The sequence below is a fragment of the Mesoplodon densirostris genome, chromosome 11 (assembly GCF_025265405.1).
Source record: "Mesoplodon densirostris isolate mMesDen1 chromosome 11, mMesDen1 primary haplotype, whole genome shotgun sequence".
Lineage (NCBI taxonomy): Eukaryota > Metazoa > Chordata > Mammalia > Artiodactyla > Ziphiidae > Mesoplodon > Mesoplodon densirostris.
In genome coordinates this window covers 33583955-33597280 of record NC_082671.1, presented here as the reverse complement: position 1 = coordinate 33597280, position 13326 = coordinate 33583955, and the positions used below count along the sequence as shown (strand labels likewise).

At 36.9% G+C, this 13326-nt stretch overlaps 1 protein-coding gene across 6 annotated transcripts in view; it reads left to right on the top strand.

Annotated features, from left to right (window-relative positions):
- The window catches only part of FRS2 (fibroblast growth factor receptor substrate 2), a 123891-nt gene that overhangs the window by 95913 nt on the left and 14652 nt on the right, over positions 1–13326 (top strand). For all 6 annotated transcript variants that reach the window (XM_060112409.1, XM_060112411.1, XM_060112413.1 and 3 more), the window contains one exon: positions 11286–11380. The gene's annotated coding sequence lies outside the window, so the exon portion shown is untranslated. The remainder of the gene's footprint in view (positions 1–11285; positions 11381–13326) is intronic.

Genomic DNA, 13326 nt, shown 5'->3' with positions numbered 1-13326 from the left:
TTATCTGGTAAAACTGTCCTTCAAAAGTAAGTGAGAAATTAAGACATCCCCAGGTAAACAAAAGCTGAGGGAGTTCATTACCACTAGACCTGCCCTGCAAGAAATGCACAAGAGAGTTCTGCAAGGTGAAACGAAAGGACTCTAGACAGTAACTAGAAGTTGTGTGGAGAAATAAAGATCTCAATAAAGGTAAATACAAAGGGAATTATAAAAGCTAGTACTATTGTAACAAAGATTTATAACTTTTTATTTTCTACATGACTTAAAAGATTAATACATTTAAAGGAAAAAAAATTATTAGTCTAAAAGCTCACGTTATTGTAACATTTTCTGGGATAGAACATAGAACATATGTTAGGCCACAAATTAAGTCTCAAAAGATTTTAAAAGATAGATAGCATACAAAGTATCATCTCCAGCTACAAGAGGATGAAGTTAGAAATCAACAACAGAAGGAAAACTGGAAAATTCACAAAACTGTGGGAATTAAACAACATAGTTTTTTTTTTTAACATCTTTATTGGAGTATATAATTGCTTTACAATGGTGTGTTAGTTTCTGCTTTATAACAAAGTGAATCAGTTATACATATACATATGTTCCCATATGTCTTCCCTTTTGCATCTCCCTCCCTCCCATCCTCCCTATCCCACCCCTCTCGGTGGTCACAAAGCACTGAGCTGATCTCCCTATGCTATGTGGCTGCTTCCCACTAGCTGTCTGTTTTACATTTGGTAGTGTTTATATGTCCATGCCACTCTCTCACTTTGTCACAGCTTACCCTTCCCCCTCCCCATATCCTCAAGTCCATTCTCTAGTAAGTCTGTAAACAACGTACTTTTAAACAACCAGTCAAAGAAGAAATCACAAGGGAAATTAGAAAATACTTAGAGACCAAAGAAAATGAAAACACAGCATGCCAAAACTTATAGGACACAATGAAAGCAGTGCTAAGAGGATTTTTGTAGTTATAAATACTTATGTTAAAAAAATAAGAAAGATCTCTAGCTTTATAACTTAAGGAACGAGAAAAAGAACAAACTAAAACCAAAGTTAGCAGAAGGAAGGAAATAATAAAGGTTAAAGGAGAGAGAAAGGAAATAGAGAATAGAAAAACAGAAAGTCAGTGAACCAAAAGTTTGTTCTTTGAAAACATCAACAAAATTGACAAATTTTTGGCTAGGTGGACTAAGAAAAAAGGAGGAAAGACTCAAATTACTAAAATCAGAAGTGAAAGTGGTGACATCACTATCAAGTCTACTGAAATAAAAAGGATTATAAGAGAGTACTGTGAACAATTGTATGCCAACAAATTGAAGAACCTAGATAAAATGGACAAATTCCTAGAAATACAAAACCTACCAAGACTAAATCACAATAGACCTATAAGGTAAGGAGATTGAATCAGTAATAAAAAAATCTCTTGAGTAGAAAAGCCCTGGCTTGGGACCTCGCTGGTGGTCCAGTGGCTAGGACTCCACGCTCCCAGTGCAGGGGGCCCGGGTTCAATCCCTCGTCAGGGAACTGGATCCCACATGCCACAACTAAGAGTCTCCATGTCACAACTAAGAGTTCACATGCTGCAACTAAAAAAGATCCCACGTGCCGTAACTAAAAGATCCCATGTGCTGCAGCAAAGACGCAGTACAGCCAAGTAAATAAATAAATATTTTTTAAAAAAAGAAAGAAAGAAGGAAAAGAAAAGACCTGGCTTCACCAGTGAATTCTGCTAGTTAAAGAACTACTATCAGTCCCTGTCAAACTTTTCCAAAATATTGAAGAGGAGAGAACACTTCCTAATTCATTCTATGAGGCCAGCATTACCCTGATAACAAAGTCAGACAAATACATTACAAGAAAAGAAAACTACAGGGCTTCCCTGGTGGCGCAGTGGTTGAGAGTCCGCATGCTGATGCAGGAGATGCGGGTTTGTGCCCCGGTCCAGGAGGATCCTGCATGCTGTGGAGCGGCTGGGCCCGTGGGCCATGGCCGCTGAGCCTGCGCATCCGGAGCCTGTTCTCCACAATGGAAGAGGCCACAACAGTGAGAGGCCCACGTACCGGAAAAAAAAGAAAAAAAAACCAAAAATTACAGACCAATATCTCTTGTAAACATTGATTCAGAAATCTTCAACAAAATGCTAGCAAACTGAATTCATCCACATAATAAAGGGATTATATACCATGGTAAAGTGGGATTTCTTTTTGGAATGCAAGGATGGTACAACATGAAAATTGATCAGTGTAATACACCACATTAACAGAATGAAGGAAAAAAATACACAATCATCTCAATTGATGCAGAAAAAGCATTTGACAAAGTTCACACCTTTTCAAGATAAAAGCATTATAAAAAACTAGGAATAGACGGAAACCACCTCAATATAATGAAAGCTATATGTGAAAAACCCACAGCAACATCATTCTCAATAGTAAAAGACTGAAAGCTTTTCCCCTAAGATCAGGAACAAGGCAAGCATGCCCACTTTCATGACTTTTATTTAACATGGTAGTGGAAGTTCTAGCTAGAGCACGTAGGTAAGAAAAAGAAATAAAAGTTATCCAAATTGAGAAGAAAGAAGTAAAATAATCTGTTTGCAGGTGAGACGACCTTATATGTGGGAAACCCTAAAGATTCCACACAAAAACTACTTTCAGAACTAATAAATGAATTCAGCTAAGTAGCAGGATACAAAGTCAAAATGTAAAAGTTAGTTGCATTTCTGTACATTCACAGTGAACAATCTGAAAAGGAAATTACAAAAACAGTTCCTTTTACAGTGGCATCAAAAGGAATAGAATACTTAGGAATTAAAAAACGTATACAGGGCTTCCCTGGTGGCGCAGTGGTTGGGAGTCCGCCTGCCGATGCAGGGGACACGGGTTCGTGCCCCGGTCCGAGAAGATCCCACATGCTGCGGAGTGGCTAGGCCCGTGAGCCATGGCCGCTGAGCCTGGGCGTCTGGAGCCTGCGCATCCGGAGCCTGTGCTCTGCAACGGGAGAGGCCACAACAGTGAGAGGCCCACGTACCGCAAAACAAAACAAAACAAAACGAAAAAACAACAAAGTATACAATGAAAAGTGCAAAATACTGCTGAAGAAATCAAAGAAGACATAAATAAACACATCCCATATTCATGGATTAGAAGATACAATGTTATTAAAATATCAGTCCTGTCCAAAGAGATTTACAGATTCCTTGCAATACCTGTCAAAATCCCAATGATGTTTTTTTCAAAAACAGGAAAACCTATCGTGAAATTCATATGGAATCTCAGGACCCTGGATAGGCAAAACAGTCTTAAAACTGGATTACTCACAATTCTTGATTTCAAAACTTACTACAAAGCCACATAATCAAAACTGTGTGGTACTGGCATAAATACATATAGACCAGTGGAATAGAATAGAGAACCCAGAAATAAACCCTCACATATGTGGTCAAATAAGTTTTGAAAAGGGTACAAAGACCATTCAGTGGGTAAAGGAGTCTTCAACAAATGCTTCTGGGACAACTGGATATCTGCATGCAAAAGATGAACTTGGACCTTTACCTAACACCATATACAAACATTAACTCAAATTGGATCAAAGACCTAAGTATAAGACATAGAACAGTGAGATTCTTAGAAGAAAACATAGGGCAGAAGTTTCACAACATGGATTTGGCAATGCTTTCTTGGATGTGACACCAAAAGCACAGGCATCAAAGCAAAAGTAGACAAATTGGACTTAATGAAAAAAATTTTTTTACTTCAAAAGATACTATCAACAGAGTGAAAAAGGCAACCACAGAATGGGAGAAAATATTTGCAAATCATATATTTGATAAGGGATTAATATGCAGAATATATAGAGAATTTATACTAAAAGTCAACAGCAAAGAACAACCTGATTCAAAAATGGGCAAAGGACTTGAATAGACATTTCTCTAAAAAAGATATACTGTAGAAAACAGTATGGAAGTTTCTCAAAAAATTAATAAAATAGAACTACCATATGATTCAGCAGTACCACTTCTGGGTATGTATCCAAAATAATTGAAAGCAGGGTCTCAGAGAGATATTTGTTCATCCATGTTCATAGCAGCATTATTCCAATAGCCAGAACGTAGATAAATGTCCATTGACGGATGGAATAGCAAGTGTTGCTATGTATTCAGTGGAATATTTTTCAGTCTTATAAAGGAAAGGAATTCTGACGCATGTTACAGCATGGATGAACTGTGAAGACATTATTCTAAGTGAGATAAGACAGGCACAAACATAAGTAGTGTACAGTCTCAGTTATATGAGGTATTTAGAATAGTCAAACTCATGAAAACAGAAAGTAGAATGGTGGTTGCCAGAACTTGGGCAGAGGGGAAATGAGTTGTTATTTAATGGGTATAGAGTTTCATTTCTGCAAAATGAAAAAGTCCTTGAGATTGGTTGCACTTTGGTTGCACAATACTGAATATATTTAACACTACTAAACTGTATGCTTAAAAATGGGTAAGATGGTAAATTTTATATGTATTTTACCACAATTTTAAAAATTAGAAAAAAAAGATCTGAAGGTGAGAGAGAGTTTCTAACGGGATTTTTAATATTTTCAAGAGCCTTATAGGTTGGCACACTGATTCTTTTGTATGTTTAACTTCATTTCAAATCTTTCCCTTGATATAGGGGTATAGATGGATCACTCTCACTTCTCTTAATCACATTTACTATGAATAGACTCATTTCAGGATAGGGGTTGTGGGATGCTTATGAGAGGAACAAATAAAACGAGGAAGAGAGATTTTTCTTAGTTATTTGGCTAAAATCTCTTAAGAGAGAGAGCTAGGCAAACATCATATAAGAGAAATGATTTATGGTGGAATTAGCTAGACAGTTTTATAAGCCAGAGGCAAAGCATGATGTATGTTAAGCTTCTGGAGGAAAAAAAAAGCTGTGGTAAGGAAAAGGCAGTGGGTTGCTGCCCACCATAATGTGGGGTGTAGCAGCAGCTCACAAGGCGTGTAAGCAAACACCTGGCTGAACCACCGATTTTATATACAGGTTATAAGTCCAGAACGAAAAATTTTGTTTGTGTGTGGGTTCATGGTTTTGGAAATGTTCATTTTGGGTATCAGTCATATTTGTTAACTCAAGTTAAAATATAGATTAAAATGAGACTATTTGGAGGCCAGACAGCAGAAGCAAGAAGAACTACAATCCTGCAGCCTGTGGAACAAGAACCACATTCACAGGAAGAGAGGCAAGATGAAAAGGCAGAGGGCTATGTACCAGATGAAGGAACAAGATAAAACCCTAGAAAAACAAGTAAATGAAGTGGAGATAGGCAACGTTCCAGAAAAAGAATTCAGAATAATGATAGTGAAGATGATCCAGGACCTAGGAAAAACAATGGAGGCTAAGATCAAGAAGATGCAAGAAATGTTTACCAAAGACCTAGAAGAATTAAAGAACAAACAAACAGATGAAGAATACAATAACTGAAATGAAAACTACACTAGAAGGAATCAATAGCAGAATAACTGAGGCAGAAGAATGGATAAGTGACCTGGAAGACAGAATGGTGCAATTCACTGCTGCGGAACAGAATAAAGAAAAAAGAATGAAAAGAAATGAAGACAGCCTAAGAGACCTATGGGACAACATTAAACACAACAACATTCACATTATAGGGGTCCCAGAAGGAGAAGAGAGAGAGAAAGGACCCAAGAAAATACTTGAAGAGATTATAGTCAAAATCTTCCCTAACATGGAAAGGAAATAGCCACCTAAGTCCAGGAAGTGCAGAGAGTCCCATACAGGATAAACCCAAGGAGAAACACACCGAGACACATAGTAATCAAATTGGCAAAAATTAAAGACAAAGAAAAATTATTGAAAGCAGCAAGGGAAAAACGACAAATAACATACAAGGGAACTCCCATAAGGTTAACAGCTGATATCTCAGCAGAAACTACAAGCCAGAAGGGAGTGGCATGATAGACTTAAAGTGATGAAAGGGAAGAACCTACAACCAAGATAACTCTACCCAGTAAGAATCTCATTCAGATTCGATGGAGAAATCAAAAGCTTTACAGACAAGCAAAAGCTAAGAGAATTCAACACCACCAAACCAGCTGTACAACAAATGCTAAAGGAACTTCTCTAAGTGGGAAACACAAGAAAAGAAAAGGACCTACAAAAACAAACCCAAAACAATTAAGAAAATGGTCATAGGAACATATCGATAATAAGGTATCGATAATTACCTTAAACGTGAATGGATTAAATGCTCCAGCCAAAAGCCACAGGCTTGCTGAATGGATACAAAAACAAGACCCATCTATATGCTGTCTACAAGAGACCCACTTCAGACCTAGGGACACATTCAGACTGAAAGTGAGGGGATGGAAAAACATATTCCATGCAAATGGAAATCAAAAGAAAGCTGGAGTAGCAATAGTCATATCAGATAAAATAGACCTTAAAGAATGTTACAAGAGACAAAGATGGACACTACATAATGATCAAGGGATCAATCCAAGAAGAAGATATAACAATTATAAATATATATGCACCCAACATAGGAGCACCTGAATACATAAGGCAACTGCTAACAGCTATAAAAGAGGAAATTGACAGTAACACAGTAATAGTGGGAGACTTTAACACCTCACTTATACCAATGGACACATCATCCAAAATGAAAATAAATAAGGAAACACAAGCTTTAAATGACACAATAGACCAGATAGATTTAATTGATATTTATAGGACATTTCATCCAAAAACAGCAGATTACGCTTTCTTCTCAAGTGCCCATGGAACATTCTCCAGGATAGATCACATCTTGGGTCACAAATCAAGCCTCAGTAAATTTAAGAAAATTGAAATCATATCAAGCATCTTTTCTAACCACAACGCTATGAGATTAGAAATGAATTACAGGGGAAAAAACATAAAAAACACAAACACATGGAGGCTGCACAATACGTTACTAAATAACCAAGAGATCACTGAAGAAATCAAACAGGAAATCAAAAAATACCCAGAGACAAATGACAATGAAAACACGACTATCCAAAACCTATGGGATGCAGCAAAAGCAGTTCTAATACAGCAGTTTATAGCTATACAAGCCTACCTCAAGAAACAAGAAAAATCTCAAATAAACAATGTAACCTTACACCTCCAGGAACCAGAGAAAGAAGAACAAAGAAAACCCAAAGTCAGTAGGAGGAAAGAAATCATAAAGATGAGAGCAGAAATAAATGACATACAAGCAAAGAAAACAGTAGCAAAGATCAATAAAACTAAAAGCTGGTTCTTTGAGAAGATAAACAAAATTGATAAACTATTAGCCAGACTCATCAAGAAAAAGAGGGAGAGGACTCAAATCAATACAATTAGAAATGAAAAAGGAGAAGTTACAACAGACACCACAGAAAAACAAAGCATCCTAAGAGACTACTACAAGCAACTCTATGCCAATAAAATGGACAACCTGGAAGAAATGGACAAATTCTTAGAAAGGTATAACCTTCTAGGACTGAACCAGGAAGAAATAGAAAATATGGACAGACCAATCACAAGTAATGAAATTGAAACTGTGATTAAAAATCTTACAACAGACAAAAGTCCAGGACCAGATAGCCTCATAGGTGAATTCTGTCAAACGTTTAGAGAAGAGCTAACATCCATCCTTCTCAAACTCTTCCAAAAAATTGCAGAGGAAGGAACACTCCCAAACTCATTCTATGAGGCCACCATCACCCTGATACCAAAACCAGACAAAGATACTACAAAAAAGAAAATTACAGAGCAATATCACTGATGAATATAGATGCAAAAATCCTCAACAAAATACTAGCAAACAGAATCCAACAACACATTTAAAGGATCATACAGCATGATCAAGTGGGATTTATCCCAGGGATGCAAGGATTCTTCAATATACACAAATCAATTAATGTGATATAGCATATTAACAAATTGAAGAATAAAAGCCATATGATCATCTCAATAGATGCAGAAAAAGCTTTTGACAAAATTCAACACCCATTTATGATAAAAACTCTCCAGAAAGTGGGCATAGAGGGAACCTACCTCAACATTATAAAGGCCATATTCGACAAACCCACAGAAAACCTCATTCTCAATGGTGAAAAACTGAAAGCATTTCCTCTAAGATCTGGAACAAGACAAGGATGTCCAATCTCGCCACTATTATTCAACACAGTTTTGGAAGTCCTAGCCATGGCAATCAGAGAAGAAAAAGAAATAAAAGGAATACAAATTGCAAAAGAAGAAGTAAAACTGTCACTGTTTGCAGATGACATTATACTATACGTAGAGAATCCTAAAAATGCCACCAGAAAACTGCTAAAGCTAATCAAAGAATTTGTTAAAGTTGCAGGATACAATTAATGCACAGAAATCTCTTGCATTCCTATACACTACACTAATGATGAAGAAACTGAAAGAGAAATGAAGGAAACACTCCCATTTACTATTGCAACAAAAAGAATAAAATACCTAGGAATAAACCTACCTAGGGAGACAAAAGACCTGTATGCAGAAAACTATAAGACACTGATGAAAGAAATTAAAGATGATACCAACAGACGGAGATACCATGTTCTTGGATTGGAAGAATCAATATTGTGAAAATGACTATACTACCCAAACAATCTACAGATTCAATGCAATCCCTATCAAATTACCAATGGCATTTTTTATGGAACTAGAACAAAAAATCTTAAAATTTGTATGGAGACACAAAAGAGCCCGAATAGCGAAAGCAGTCTTAAGGGGAAAAAACGGAGCTGGAGGAATCAGACTACCTGACTTCAGACTATACTATAAAGCTACAGTAATCAAGACAATATGGTACTGGCACGAAAACAGAAACATAGATCAATGGAACAAGAAAGAAAGCCCAGAAATAAACTCACGCACCTATGGTCAACTAATGTATGACAAAGGAGGCAAGGATATACAATGGAGGAAAGACAGTCTCTTCAATAAGTGGTGCTGGGAAAACTGGACAGCTACATGTAAAAGAATGAAATTAGAACACTCCCTAACACCATACACAAAAATAAACTCAAAATGGATTAGAAATCTAAATGTAAGACTGGACACTATAAAACTCTTACAGGAAAGCATAGGAAGAGCACTCTTTGATGTAAATCACAGCAAGATCTTTTTTGATGAACCTCCTAGAGTAATGGAAATAAAAACAAAAATAAACAAATGAGACCTAATGAAACTTAAAAACTTTTGCAAAGCAAAGGAAACCATAAACAAGACGAAAAGATAACCCTCAGAATGGGAGAAAATATTTGCAAATGAATCAACCAGACAAAGGATTAATCTCCAAAATTTATTAACAGTTCAAGCAGCTCAATATTAAAAAAACAAACAACCCAATCCAAAGATGGGCAGAAGACCTAAATAGACATTTTTCCAAAGAATACATACAGATGGTGAAGAAGCACATGAAAAGCTGGCCAACATCACTAATTATTAGAGAAATGCAAATCAAAACTACAATGCAGTATCACCTCACAGCAGTTAGAATGGGCATTATCAGAAAGTCTACAAACAGCAAATGCTGGAGAGGGTGTGGAGAAAAGGGAACTCTCTTGCCCTGTTTGTGGGAATGTAAATTGATACAGCCACTATGGAGAACAGTGTGGAGGTTCCTTAAAAAACTAAAAATAGAATTACCGTATGATCCAGCAATCCCACTACTGGGCATATAACCAGAGGAAACCATAATTCAAAAAGACACATGCACCCCAATGTTCATTGTAGCACTATTTACAATAGCCAGGTCATGGAAGCAGTGTAAATGCCCATCAACAGACAAATGGATAAAGAAGATGTGGTACATATATACATATATATATATATATACACACACACACACACACACACACACACACACACACACACACACACACACACACACACACACACACACACACACACACACACACACACACATATATATACAATGGAATATTACTTAGCCATAAAATGGAACGAAATTGGGTCATTTGTTGAGACGTGGATGTATCTCAAGACTGTCAGTGAAGTAAGTCAGAAAGAGAAAACAAATATCGTATATTAACGCATATATGTGGAACCTAGAAAAATGGTAGAGATGAACTAGTTTGCAGGGCAGGAATAGAGACACAGATGTAGAGAACAAACGTATGGACACCAAGGGGGGAAAGTGGCGGGGGATGGGGGTGGTGGTGGGATGAATTGGGTGATTGGGAGTGACATGTATACACTGATGTGTATAGAATTGATGACTAATAAGAACCTGCTGTACAAAAAATAAAATTCAAAAATTCAAAAAAAATTCAAAAAACTAAATAAATAAACTGCTCTTTCTCAGTGCTCCTTAAGTTTTTTGGTTGGCACCACTCATACAGCTTTTATTACTGTCTCTTTTTTTCTCTATAAAAGAAATTCATTTCATTAAAAAATAAAATAAAATTAAAAAATAAGACTCTTTGTAAAACCCCTAACATAATGCCTACTGTAGTATAGCTATTTAGTAAATGCTAGTGCTCGTGTTTGAGTGAATTTGATTTTTTTTTTCTGTGTTATAAAAAGTGAATAAATTAACCAGAAATTTTTCAGAAGTATATTGAAATCTCTTAAAACTCTAGATTGTCATTGCTGTAATTTATATCAGTATCCTGTGACTCTATGGCATGCTTTTTCCTACTGTTTTCTGATGACTGACTCTTCTGATTTGATTCTGGGGGTGTCTTGTGGATTTGAAGATACAGAGGGTGGATTCTAAAGAGAGTCAACTCTTTGGCAGGACGGACAGTGAGGTTTAAGAGACGTGACTGGATATGGAGAATTAGCCTGCCCTTGGCTAAAATGGAGTTTTAGAGCTGGAAAGGAACCTTGGAGGTAGTTTAGTCTAACGTTTCATTTTATGGCTGTGGAGATAAGTATAGAGAATGTGTTGTCTAATGTCATAGCTGTAGTGGAGAAGCCAAAATCAATGGCTTCTAAAGGTCCTGATATCCAAACATCATGGAACGTAAGCTACCGCATTTTTACTTTTCTTTTGAAAAGGCTGTGTTGATTGTACCATGTACACATTATATTAATTTTTAGAATAGATCTTATAAATTATATATATTTTAATTAAAAATTCAGTCTTTTTAGTTTGTTTAAATAGATTAACTGAACTAACAGTGCTGCCAGAAATCTCATAAGGAAAACTGTTTTTAAAGAAATAACAAATTCTTGACTTTTTCTTCCTAATTGTAGGTTAAGTCAGCAAACAAAGAAAACATGGTGTTTTGAAGTATGATTAAACTCCTGATGCTGCAGCAGAGGCTAAGAATATTAATGGCCAGATCTAGGTAAGTTGAAGTTTACTTTTAAAAAAATCATTAAGTCCACAAATTACATTTTTTAAACTATAGATTTTAATAGTGTTTTCTTGAATGCAGTTTTATTTTGCCTCCTGATATGTTGTCACCTCCCACTTCCCAAAAATAAGGACAATTGGCTTTAATTAAACATGACAGTGTTTACTAATTTAAAATACCCAGCACACTTGTTGCAATATTGATCTTCCCAAACAGAAGCTACCTTTTGTTCTTGAATGTACCCTTATTACTTTCCTATGTGGCTTTCTTGAGGGCGTATAGTATGTCTTTTTATGTTTTTGCTGAGTTATAAACTTGACTGGGTAAGATGATGAGATCATGTGGTTTCTCATCAAGTGTTTACAGGTATTTGTGCATATTATTGGGTGTTACATAACTCAGATGCTCTCCAGGTATTAATCTGATTGTCCTAAATGCAGACTATCTAGTGTCTTGCCTTTCTCCCTGCCTGGGAATTCATGCTTCAGGAGCAGGAGTCAGAGATGTGGGTGAAAACTTCACATTAAAAATCTCCTGTGCTGGAAGATTGACAGCTGCCTGTAGTCCCAGCTGTTTCACAGTCTCACTCGTACTAAGCCTATTCTTCAGCCTTACTGAGGCCTCCTGTTCCTTTTTGCCTCCCTCCGTTTTCTCCCATTTCATCAGCCCTCTTCTTTCTTGCTTCTTTCCTGACCAGACCTGATGGCCCATCACTTCAAAGCCCTATATTGCCAATATCCTTTAATTTCCTTGTCCTTTTACCTTCTGACCCTAGGTCAGTTGAACTGTCTACCCTCTGGACTGCTGAGTACAGCTAGAAAAATAGCATAATCTTACTCTCCAGCTTCTGCTAAGTCTCAGCATAGCCTACTTAATAATCCTGCTACCTTTCTTGGGTAGCTTCTCAGAGAATAATCCTCAAGTCCTTCATTGTGCAAACTTGGCTTCTATTTTGCCAAAGAAATTTTGGATGATAGATGTTATCTATTTCAGCTTCTCTACTGTGTTCCACCCATCCTTATTTTCTGCCCTCTCTCCTCAGAGGACAAGGCACTCCTTCTCTGGGCAGACTTCTCAGTCTGGGCCCTGGAATTCATCTTCTCTAGCCTCCCCGCTCCGTCTTGATCCATCCTGTAGCTGTCTATGTCCTTTGTTTTTTCCTATATTCTTTAACCTTTACTGACATACTGATTACTGACTTGCATAACTCTGTGTCACCTTAAAACAATAAATAACTCAAGAAACATATTTTCTTTTGAAACCATGTCCAACCATACCCTATCACTTTAGGCTTTCCTTTCCAACTGTGTTCTTGAAAGAGCCTTTTCTATTCTTTGGAGGACTACTTCTTTATCTTCCATTTGCTCATTGCTGCATGGCTTCTGCCTCTACCTAACACTCCACTATGGATAAAACCTTCCTTGACACTTTCTTTTCTTAGTTTGTACTATTCTGATTGTTTCTCTTCTCCTTCACTTGTTTTTCTCTACTCCAGTATTTGCGCATTTGTGTTCCCCAGAATTTTAACTGCAGACTGCTCTTTATACTGTCCTTGATCGGGGTCTTCTGTTTTATAGTTTCAAATACCATGTGTCCCAATATTTTACCTCTTTCCTCAAACCCATTCTGATGTACTTACCTCTCTATTGCAAGTCTTCGTTTGGTTGTTCTCTGGAATCTCAATATAACATGTCTAAAACTGAACTAACCACCATCACTTCCTCTTGAAGACCTGAGAAAGTTTTTCCTATTTCAGGTAATGGAACCAGCACCCTTCATCTGCTGCCCTGAAAACTGCCTCTTACTTCCTGTATACCTAGCCAGACACTCAGTGCTGCAGACTTGTCTTCCTAAGTTTTTTTTTTTTTTTTTTTTTTTGCGGTACGCGGGCCTCTTACAGTTGTGGCCTCTCCCGTTGCGGAGCCCAAGCTCCAGAC